The 12,744-nt window shown below is 31.9% G+C and overlaps 1 protein-coding gene across 1 annotated transcript in view; it reads left to right on the forward strand.

Moving 5' to 3' along the window:
• The first annotated feature begins 5,502 nt into the window (after nucleotides 1-5,502).
• The window catches only part of LOC130446645 (uncharacterized), a 707,006-nt gene continuing 699,764 nt past the window's right edge, over nucleotides 5,503-12,744 (forward strand). Inside the window, exon 1 of the mRNA XM_056783014.1 lies at nucleotides 5,503-5,788. The gene's annotated coding sequence lies outside the window, so the exon portion shown is untranslated. The remainder of the gene's footprint in view (nucleotides 5,789-12,744) is intronic.

Below are 12,744 nucleotides of genomic sequence, written 5' to 3' on the forward strand. Positions count from 1 at the left end.
TTACAGTTTTTCCTTTTGCCGGTAATATGATGTTCGATAGTATGTAGTACAAATGTTTATTTATTTATTACTAGTTCTCCAAGAAATGTTTGATCGTGTTTAAGTGAGTATTTTTAATAAATAATTTCAATGTATGATAAATTTCTTCCGAAAGTCTTTTTATGGCGACAGTTTTCTTGGCTTGTACAATGATCCAAAAATCGACATATCTCCTAAACCATAAGTTTTATCAAGTTAAACAAAGAGTAACTTTTGTTAAAAAATCGATTGAAAAATACAAGTTTGCTATCTTTAGATTATACAGGTTGTCCCTGTAAAAGTTACGGATTATTAACCATTGGCATGAGCCGCTCCTGGATTTCAGATAGTAGTGTAGAATTATTTATTCCGCCAAACAAACTACATGGACATACGTAATTGAAAAAATGAAGTACTTAGAAATATTGATTTTAGGACACTTTCCCCTATACGTTGGTGTACCTATTGCCACCAATATGAAGTTAAATGAAAAATATTGTACTATTTCCCTAGTCTTGAACAAAATAAAATACAATTATCCCAAGTGAAAATTTGTGTCGATTTAAAAATGGTGGATATTCTTCTGGTTTAACAAAGTAGTTAAACTAAGTTTCCCTGCTTTATACGTCTTTGGGACAGTAGAGTTAGAGAATATGGACAAGAAGATACTGATCCCTGAGCCTTGAGAGAAAATATAATTATCTTTCCACCATTCCATATAAAATAGGGAATCATGAAAGTTTGATGAGTCAAAAATAAAAGCTGCTTCTTTTACATTTGCTAATAATATTTTACGCCGATTATTATATTTTTCAATTATTGATGCGTGCATATCGTTATCAATTTTGTTTGCTTGAATTTAATGTATGACGAATTATGTGTTGTTCGAGATGTTGTTGGTTTAACGATTGATTGGTTCAACGCTGGGATCAAAAGCGTGCTTTTTTGTTAGTGTGAAGAAGTAGGTAATGGAGGCTTTCATGAAAAAGTACCGCCGAGTGACGTAAGAACGTTGGTTTTTCCTTAAATGTGCTGCAAGGTATATTGTAAAGGATTAGGTAAATTGTATGCAGCTAGAAAACTAAGAAGATTATAAAAAAAGGTAATTTGGGGTTTTCAAAAAAGGCAATTCCATAGGACAAAAGTCGGGCATTCGGTCAGTTGGTTATTGTTCCAATTCGTTGACGAGATCATATAAAAATGTTTTTTATAGGTGCAATTTCTTCATGTCCGACTGTAAAAAATGCTGTCAATTCTTAATGTCAATTCAAGTATTCTTAAGTCGTTATCAAATTTAAATTTAGTTTTTTACAAACAACAATCAAAACGTATTCCGGATTTTTTCCAAAATATGAATTGATTACGTTTAAATACATAAGTGAAGTCAGGTAAGTTAGTTGTGTCTATATGTGATGGGTTCAAAATTACTTGAAATGATCCTGGGAAGGTAATCCAAGGGCTTGATTTGTTAAAGTCTATCGAACTTCTTGCATATGTGTGTGAAAACGAATATAAACTATTATCATCCAGCTTGTCCTAGTTTTAGCTATCGATTGATGATAATAATTTTATAATTAAAAACAAATATAACTGACATAATATAACTCTAATGATAAAATAAATATATGTCTTCTTCTTCTTCTTCTTCTTCTTATTTTAAGACTGTGTCTTGTGTTTTCAAAGAGGCAGCCTAAGTTGCGACTGCGAGGACCAGCTCTCATACCAGCGCTTTGGTGGTCTTCCAGGCGGTCTACTTGTATTGGGTCTCTCTTCGTTTGCGATTTACGCCAGTCGATCGTTGTTCATTCTATTGACATGATCTCTCCATGCTCTTCTTCTAATTCTGGCCCATCTCACTATATCCGGAACGTCACACATTCTTCTGATTTCATTGCTCCTTATTCTGTCTCTTAGTGTTTTCCCTGTGATTGAGCGTAATGTTTTCATCTCGGTTGTTCTAAGAATCCGTTTAGTAGTTGCAGTCTCCGCCCTCGTTTCTATGGCGTATGTCATTACTGGTCTAACACAAGTTTTATATATCCGTGTTTTGCTTTCGATACTTAAAAATTTATTCCTCCATATCACGGTTCGAAGGAATCCTGATATCCTAGATGCTGCTGTTGTTTGCGTTTTGACTTCTTGTTTCAAGTTCCTATTGCTCGTGATGCTAACCCCTAAATATTTAAAAGACATAACCTGTTATACACTTTTATTATAAATTGCCAGTTTGCATCTTCTTGGTTCTCTCGCTATTGTCAAGGATTGTGTCTTTTGTTTCGATATGATCATATTGAATTCTCCTGCAACTGTTTCAAATCTGTGTAGCAGTTTTTGCAGATTATCCTCATCTTCAGATATCACAACCGCGTCATCAGCGTAGCAAACTATCTTAAACTCATGTTTTCCCATTCTGTATCCTCTGCCTGCCGTTTTGACTTCTTTTATGATTTCGTCCATTATAATGTTGAAGAGTATTGGGCTGAGACTATCTCCTTGTCTGATCCCTGTTGATACTGGCATTTTACTGGAGAGTTCGTTGTTTACTCTTACATATGTGCTATTTCCGTTGTTCATGTCCCGAATGATGTCTATTGTCCTTTGGTTTACGCCTCGTTTTTTTAGTAGCTCAATGACGTCATGTAATCTCACTCTGTCAAATGCTTTTGTTAAGTCTATGAAGCATATAAACGCGGTTTTATTGTACTCTATGGCCTTTTCGGCAATCTGTCTTAAGATGAATATAGCGTCTATGGTTGATCTATTTTTTATTTTAACACTTAATAACTAGATTAATAAATTATTTTAATGGATCAAACAATATAAAAGGTCCATTGAACTACATATAAATATTTAGTTTATAATTTAATTAAAGAATTACTGAATATCAGTATAAATCACTAAAAGTTAATGAAAATTTGTGTAAAAACTTATTTCCAAAGTACAAGCAAAGATATAATATATTTAAAAAAGGATAATCCTTTTTTTGCACGATGTTATTTTGTTTGATTAGGTCTAAATTCTCCTTTTAGATATAAATATGACATAGGGTACGTTTGCCTAGTTATAGAATTCAGATATACATGGATGACCTCATTATCCGTATTCTATTTCGAGAACGGTTGAGCACGTGGAAAAATGTTTTCAATAAAAATTGTACGAACTCTTTTACTCTATAATTTTCAAGATTTGCGCATGATAGCAGCAATAGAAACTGAAATAATCCCGAAAAACTGTTTTTTTCAACCTTCAATAACTTACAAAGCCGAAGCGAAACTCTATGAGGCTTTTAACACTTCAAAAAGGAGGTTTACATAAAAAATCAGCTTATTATCTCACATATCCACGTTAATTAATCAAATGACTGGTATTGATTTTTTGACAAATTCTGATGCTGAATTTAACGAATACCAACGGCATTTATTGAAAGAGAATAATGTACTTGTCCTCTATTGGTGCATAGAAATTAATCTAAGTAAGTTACCACTTCATCCACCATATTCAGGGCCGGATTAAGCTAGGGGCTTGGGGGGGGGGCTATAGCCCCGGGCCCCAGGTCCAAGAGGGCCACATCATTTGGAAATCATTCTGTATTTTTTGATGTGTTGATACCACAAATCTAACGTATTGATATTATTTTGTGAATTTTTCCGAGTTTTCGAATTTCCCGTCATGATTTTAGCCCCGGGCCTTATAAATCTTAATCCGGTCTTGACCATATTTACCTTATGTGGCTCCTTCCGATTACTTTTCGTTACCAAACTTAAAAAAGGAATAGGCGGAAGGATTACTTTATGATTTAAAAAATTTGGAAAATTTAATAGACTAATTGTGTAGGATTAAAAAATTACGCCAAAAAATTAAATATTTGTACGGTTAAGCCACTTCGTTAAACCGTAATACAAAATAGTAATTATAAACACAGTAAACAGAAATTGAAAAAAGGTTTAACCCTCTTCTGATAATCATATCTCAAAGGACAAATGTCTTTATCTTCTTTCGCGATACCTCACTTGGGTGTTTATCTGTGGTTAGTTGCATTCTTCCGACATGTACTTCGGCGCGTCGTGAGGCTCTTTCTCTTGAATCGCCGCGACGTCGTGCTCACGTGATCAGGGCGGTTACTCCGCGAATACAGTATAGACGTACGTTATAGGGAGAAGCAGCGCAATCGTAAGAATTTGATTAGGGTGATTCCGAAAACTGCTAATGAGAATCAACTCACAATCAAAAAATCATGATTCAAAAACTGAAAGCCAGAAATGAACGGATTTTTCAGCATACATAAGATGATTAGTAGGGCTTATATGGTTATAGGTGTCTAAAATTTAGGAGAACGTATTTTTTAATATTAGGATGGATATTAATTTATTTTTATTATAAAATAAATTTAATCATATAAATTTTAAGAATTTACGTTTTTAAGATCAAATTTTTCACAATGGAATTGGGAATATATAAATTAGGTACAGCGATTATTTAAAACAAATACAATTAAATCAAATGTATAAAAATAATTTTATATTCTACTTTGACAAAATTAATTTACCGGTTATGTTATGAATTTTTTTTTATCTTCACAATATATATTATTATTATTAACGCACAACTAGGGAAAGAAAATTACCACCGAATTGGGATAAGAAATGAAAAAGGAAGAATCCATCATGAAACTAACGACAATGGGTACAGGCTAGCCCAAGTGGCAGAAATAATGAATTTGAACACCCTAAAAAATATAAAGCAGCTTGGAGACATCCAGGAGAAAATACCGAAAGCCAAATAGATCAAATCCTGGCCACAAGGGGCCATCCATAAAGTATGTATTTAAAAATAATGGAGAGAAAACATCTATTTTCATTTTTTACTTATTTTTATTAAATAATAATCTAATAAAATCAACATAAAGTCCAACATATCATAAAATTTTTTAAATTTTCAATCCACATCCAAACTTTGCGTTTTAGTATTTTAAATTTTAACATGTGACGTCACAAAACTATTGACCCCCCCTGGCCCTTTGTCACACGATGTCACACTTCGGTGATGCCCCCCCCCCATTAACGTGTGACGTACTTTATGGATGGCCCCCAAAGGGAATTAGCAGGAAAACAACGGACACAATAACATACATAGGAGCACAAGCAGACACAGAACAAAAACAATTGAATCAAGTTCATGAAAATAATTTTATACTCTACTTTGAAAAAATTTATTTGGAGTTATGTTATGTAAATATTAATACATACAATGGGTACAAACAATATTAAGGTATTTACATTTTGTATATAAACATAATTGATTATATTCTTATCACCGAAGCTCTTGCATTTATTCATATTCTACCGGGTTACTTCCAACTTTAATGTTCACCCTCTCGGTCGGCACGCTCCATGTCCGACTAAATCCGAACGTATGTCGTAGCACACTTCGATCCATTCGTTTGGGAGCTACGGAACTATGGAAGTATGGAACACAAAACAAATCAGTTCGTATACCGCTATCGTCGTGGTTGGTTCGCGCCAAATCCAACTTTCAATCTGCCGGTAAATGAAAAAATGCTTATCGGTATTAAGCAAACCCTAACAACTTGAATTTGTGATTCATTGTGAACATATTGAGTTTTTACTCGAAACTAAATTATTAAAATTTTAGCGGGATAATGTGTTACACGCAGTTTTGAATAATTAAGTTCTGTTGATATTGTGTTTGGTGGAGTGCTTTAAAATTATTTTCATTTCGAGGGGATAATAACAAAACCAACTAAAAAAGGGTAACGAAACAATTAATATTTGCTTTATGTTTTCTAACTGTAAACGACGTCTGGTATCAGTATTGTATACATTTGCATAAATAAATAAAGATAATTGCTGCCAAGAAATTTTGGTGCGACACAAATATTTAGATAGTTGAACGAGTAACAATTAAAAGGTCAACAACAATCTGTGAGAATCATGTTTGTTTACTTATTTATAGGAAAAATCTTGAATTATAAGATTTGTGATTATCCAGGTGTGTATATAAAAAAGTTTCAATATACGGATTTTAATAAATGAATTGCATCGGTATTATATATTTGTCTATTATTGCCATTAAAAAAAAACGAGGTGCTGAAATCTCATTAGCCATTGAATAGTAACATTTCGTGAACCGAATAGATCATAAATAGTTCTTGAAAAAAAAACAGAATCCATGATACGCTCGGCTTATGATAATTATGATATTTTTAAGTAACAATTAACATTTTTGTTGATTTCAAATAATTTTTTCAGTACATTCTCACTTCAACAGAAAAGTGTTCTCCATTATATAGTTATTCAATAATTTTTATTATAATAAACATGATGGGACTAACGAGATACTCGGTATATAAATATGAAAACCCATAATGATGAATTTGGAAGATAACTTTGTGAAAAATTCTCTTTCTTCTTTTTCCACATTTTCTATTTATATCGTGTTCTCCATTTACCACAAATAAAAGTCGGGAAATTATCTGAACCTTTCGACAGGTAGAGTACCAAATTTGTCGTGCTGGGCCTAAATCGTCTTGGTTACCATAATGCAACTAGACTACAGTTCCTTATTTACACTTATTTAACAAGTGTTTTTGTGCTCTTTGATTGATACTATCACGAAATAATGAGATTTTGTGTACAACATGTGTTTATTAGCTTAAGTTGTTGCATCTCTGTCAATCGTCTCTACCAAAAAGTTTTCTTCTTTCTACAACTATTTCGGACATCGGCTATTTTCCAATCGGAAACTAGCGAACTTCTTATTTCTATTTTAGTAATTACAGTATCATTTGAGAAGTTGAGAATAGGCCAAGCAAACACTTTTGCTCAACAGTTCAACAACACTGAAGCCAGTGTTTGTTAAGTCCAAAATAAGTGAGTTGTGCGACAAGGATTACGAAATGGCCATAGAAAACCATAGGAGGGTGGTGGCAAAGAATTATGAATACTAACAGAAAACAACAGCTTTCTTTCATATAAAGAGTAATTTCTCTTCGATGGATACAATCACAACAACTCATTGTGATGATTGATCCTAAGATTGCAAGGAGAAAACACACGATTTATTAAGAAAGAGCTACAGAAAATTCATGACTCAGTTTAGTTCATAATATTCTATTGCTCTCATTGAATTCTGTTGGATGCGCTAATACGTATGTTTTCGTTCTTGTAATTCTCGAATTTGTCTGGCTCAAGTCGAAAAACTGAACTAAAAATTAATCGAAAATAAGGGGTTTTCAGGTGCTATTTAGGTGCAATTATAGTTTTCCAAAAATTAAAAAATGTTTGCAAGGTTTTTAAAACTTTGGATTCGATGACCTTACTAGAAGTGGTGGATCTTGGTGCTATATCAAATTTATTTTGAATAGGATTTGACCTTGAAAAATGCACCAGTATCATCAAGTAAGTTCATTCAATGAATTTTTGATGGTTAGAAGTTGATTGCCAAATTTGTCTTAACAGGAATCTCTTGCACTTAATGAGCACTAATATCATGTTAGAATACTAGAATACATTATTGTTGAGACCATGAAATATCAAAAGCTCGCAGACTAACCTAACCTAACCAAATGATAAGTTAAGAAACAAAATAAAAATAGAATCGATTTTAAATACGATAATTGATATTGGTATAAACACACGTTTCATCAAGATCCACCATTTGTATTAAGGTCATCGAAACAAAAGTAATTAAAGGAATTTTTGGTGGCTCAATGTTGAATATGTAATAGAATCTGTTGCACTTAATAAGCATTTTAATTCTTATGCGAAAGAAAAGGCAGACCTTTTTTGAATTATTCAAAAAGTCTGAGTGCACCTCTGATTTGATTTACGCTTCTAATAAGCCCTTTGTTTACAATAAATTTTTAGTCTATTTTTTTAACTTGTGCCAACCAATTTTATAGAAGTTCATTTCGGGATTTTGTATATTTTTTCTTATTGGGAACGTGGCAATGGAACACCAAAGACTAACTTTATTATCTGCTAGGTCTAGCGTGTTTGCTGATGCGATAGTGCACCGATAGCACACTCTTGTTGGTATTCGTACATTGTTCTTACTTTGGTTAATACATTCAAGCAGATCTACTCTGGTTATAGTTTCCCAGAAGATTGTTTGTCTGTCTCAGCCCCCAATAATTGGTTTTGTTCATATCAACCTCCTTTTCCAATGCTTTTTCCATTGTTCTGTAGCTGATACCACAGAAGGATTCGGATCCCATGAAGGGATTGTCTGTCCCCGCTTTAGCCAGCTATTTCATTATCCTTCGGTCCTGTGTGTCCCGGAATCCATTATAAGGTAATTATGATATTGGAGCTCTAATGGCTGCTTGACCATCAGACAGGATGATGATCTCCTGTTTGCGATTGTTCCTATCTAGATTGAACTGAACAAATTCTTCAATTGCATAGATTTCTGTTTGAAAAATTCTTGGTGCGCTGCCCAAGCTTTCAGGATCTCGGCCCGTATACTCCTATTCTAGCTCCGTCTGCTGTTACTCTATGGATGCGAACCGTCAAATAGCTTGAAGTAATTAGTTTTTATCTCTTTGCTGACATGTGAATTTATGCCGTATACTCGTCGAAACTCATTTTCTTTCTATTGCGTAATAGCTCTGTAACAACTGAGCAACTGTTTAGCAACATTGTTCAACTGTTTGCGTGGTAAATTCCTACCATCACATCGCGATTCGACTGATACTCCATTTGTTCTCTCTGATTCAATTTATTACACCCTGTATATCGAGGAGGTGTATGCGGTTATATGTTTCATAAGTTCTATCTAACCATAATTAAATATTGATTTATAATAAAAGTATTAGAGTCAATAAAACATACAATGAAAAATATTATCATTGTTTGAGGACCTATTTTAATTATGCGGGTGAAAACATATTGGTAAATAGAGTTAAGTATAGAGGGTCATAGAACTTTACTATTTCGGAAGTGTGGAGAGTAATAAATTAATTTATACAATGATAATCCTTAAAGAAATAAAAAGGTGTCATATTAGTCCCTTATATAAAACAAATTATCTAATTAGAAAGATAATAGTCAACTTTACATCCAAAATATTTCAAATTTTCCATTAAATTTGAGGGCTTCATTAAAACAAATTTATATACAATTTTGGTACTGCCTGTGTACGTATTGTCAACATAACGTAAATTGCGCAGTTTTTTTAAACATTTCAAGTGAAAATTTCAGTTCAAATAAAAAAACTGCGGCCATCACGAAAGTCGAATTTTTCGTCGAATGAAGAATTTAACTAATACACAAACAAATCTTTCGATAAAATGAATTTCTTGGAAATGATATCAATTCTCAATCTTATTTCTTTATATGGAAAATTTGCCATTCCTCAATAGCTTTTCATTTCACAAGTTAACTCTCTCTCTCGAATGAAAATTCATAATTTCAATAGATCCGGCGGTCTCGAACCCTCTTGTTCAATTCCAATTGACACAAAGAAAAAATTGTCACAATGACATGAAATTTCGAAAATGGGAAGTAAAAAAAATTACCCTAGCAACGATCATACTCGTATTATTCATTAAATTGGAGGCGGTCCAATTCAACAATTACAACGATCAAAATGATTTATCTGCTTTCAAAATTTTGAGATCTCTGTTTGGATTGATAAAGTTTTTGGTTGTAACTATGAAATGATTAACAATATATTCAAGAAAAGGATAACAGATATTACAATCAATTAAAAAACAAAACAGAAATGAAACATCAAAACATAAAACATTTTTCCTCACCGTATGTGCAAGGACTTTCCCAACAACTACCAAATTATTTTAATAAATATGATATTAGTATAAGTATTAAAGGACATAATACGGTTATCCAAATATTTCATTAAATTGACATCTAACAAAAGAAGTAATATTATATATCAAGTGCCTTGTACTAATTGTGACACTGGGCAGATCTCTCAATATTTAGAAAATAGACTAAAAGGTCATCAATACGATAAAAAAAATAAATCTGCATTAAAGAACCATGAAATATCAAAAAACATAAATTCAATTATAAAGAATCAAACATTCTTGAAACGTAATCTAATACACGAAAAAGAGAATTTTTAGAAATGGTTTACATTTATAAAAACGAAAAATCTATAAATGATAAAAAAGATCCAAATAATTTAAGTAAAATTTAATTGATTACCGCTATATATTTGCGGGATCCAAAGAAAAAATTGATTTTTTCTTATTGGAACAAAGTTCTAAATTGATTTTATCCTTATTTGATATTCATGATGAAGGTGATCTACATATTTTGATAAATAAAAGTCGAAACTTCAAAATTTATCTTTCTTCTAAGAACTATCAAAAAAAAACTAATTTTGAAACAGAAGAGACCTAAAATCAAGAACATTTAGATGCATTAATATATCAAAAGGTCTAAGAAATTGAATTATATATATATATATATATATATATATATATATATATATATATATATATATATAAACGAGCGGTTTCTTATTGGGAACGTGGCAATGAAACACCAAAGTGGACTAATACTTATGTAATCATCGTCTGCGACTGAAATTGTAGTCAAATATTAGAAATATGTATAAAAATAATAAAATTTCTATTTATAATAATTGATTAAGATTTTTGGTGGTTTTGAATAGTATTAAATCTTGTAAAAATTTTAAATTTATAGGTTTCAAAATTCAATATATATATATATATATATATTATTACCTATTTTTAGTAATAATTTTATTAATTTATTGAAGCATTTTAGAAACCCCTGGGGAATTAATTTGGGTTCAATTTAAGGGTATTGTAGGAGGAAATAATACTGAAATGAAATATTTGAATTATTATTTACGGGAGACGGGAAAAGCAAATCATACGAGAAAATTAGTTAGAATTACGATATGTAACCCGTGATCATTAATATTAGAGAATTTGAATCAGGCGGTTAAATCAATCTATCAAGTCCATATGGTTAGATACTTGAATAAGATATGAAATATCACATTTAGATGAAGATTTTCTAATGGAATTACTACGAAGAATCTGAACTGTAAACTACCAACTTTTTACCTAATAAACCCAAAATAAGGCCACAAAGAATATTACTTTGGTGACTAATAACAGTAACAGTAAACTTGGTGTGTAATCCAAATTTTCGTAAATATTTTCTACAACATATAAAATTGATTTTGTTGGCATTTTTATATATTTAAATTCTAGACATTTTTATTTTATATTTATTCCTTATTACATACATGTGACTTACATAAATTTATATTCTGGTTAGTAGAAATGCACAAGGTTTAAACATTTTAGTTGTTTTCGTTGATATTATCTTAAAATGAATTGTTCTAGATCTACGTAATCGAGAACCTGTTTTCGTCCAGAACAATTTTGTTATAAACGTTTCAATGGCTATATTTTTACTGTAAACCCATTACTACCAGCCCCGGCTCGTTAAAAAAGTACCTACATCAACAACTTGAAGATTTACAGGGTCCTATAAAAATTAAATTCTTCTCTATATCACCAAGATTTTCTAATTTAGGAGCCAGCGTTACTAAAAAAAGTTAAAGTAATGTCTTCTATCTCAAAAATTTATCTCCTAATTGCCTCTTCCACTAGTCCCTAATACTTTATTGTGGTACAGCTTCTACTTTATAGTCTAGTCGCTTACAATAATACAAATAAAACTAAATAGAAAATAACAATAAAAGAAATTATTTATTATTAAAACGAAACTTACTCTTTCTATTCAAATATTGTATCAACTTTATTGAACCTAACAATTAATTATTCTAAACTAGTTCACGTGTACGTCAGATAATTATATTGATGAAATAACAAGTGGAAGCAAATATAGAAAAAGGTGGGTGGAACACGTTGTGTATATGTATTGAGAGCCAATAACTAAAAGGATCTTCAATGCACAACCACTCGGAAAAAGAAGAAATCGGAAGGACCAATGTTGAATCCCGTGATAGAGATCCCATGATGGTTTGTCTTGCTGAGTCCTTAACTATTTATCATTTGCTCATTGTCAACTAAAGAACCATCATATTAACAGAATTTATTAGGTTTCTAAGAAGGAATTTGGTGTATATGAGAACTAACTCTCCTAGACTTCATCGACTTCATCAAGTCATAAAAGATAAGTCAAAGGAGATATTTGACAAACTTTTGTTAACCAAAAATAATCTCATGGCCATTACGACATCGTAAAGTTAACTACTAAAGATAACTGGACCGATTTTGAATGGATGTCATTTTCCAGAATTACCAACTGGCCATGCTTAAATCTGGACGCAGGCCGTAGGTGAATGTCCAATCATTTTGGTGAGCAGGGACCAAATTGCGCCAATGACCGTTGTTAAGGACTTGGAGGTGATTTAAGTCTACATAATTCTACTCGTTTGGGTGCTAGGTCACTCGGGCAACAAAAGCAATGAGGAAGCGGACTCGATTGCCAGATTGGGATCGACAAATTTACCAATGCGCCCAGAATCCATTCTTGGATGTAGTTTTCCGAGCAGATTTAGAACGTATGGATACACACAGAAGTCTTCAAGTCCTTGTTTGATAAATATATTGAATGCATGTGTAGTTCGAAGAACAAAACAAATAAATAATCGCATAAAGACGAACATGTGATATAGATAACATCAAAGGGTTGGTTACAACAATAAAGTGCAATAAGTAAGTTGGTCATAAAA

The sequence above is a fragment of the Diorhabda sublineata genome, chromosome 7, assembly GCF_026230105.1.
Source record: "Diorhabda sublineata isolate icDioSubl1.1 chromosome 7, icDioSubl1.1, whole genome shotgun sequence".
NCBI classification, from domain to species: domain Eukaryota; kingdom Metazoa; phylum Arthropoda; class Insecta; order Coleoptera; family Chrysomelidae; genus Diorhabda; species Diorhabda sublineata.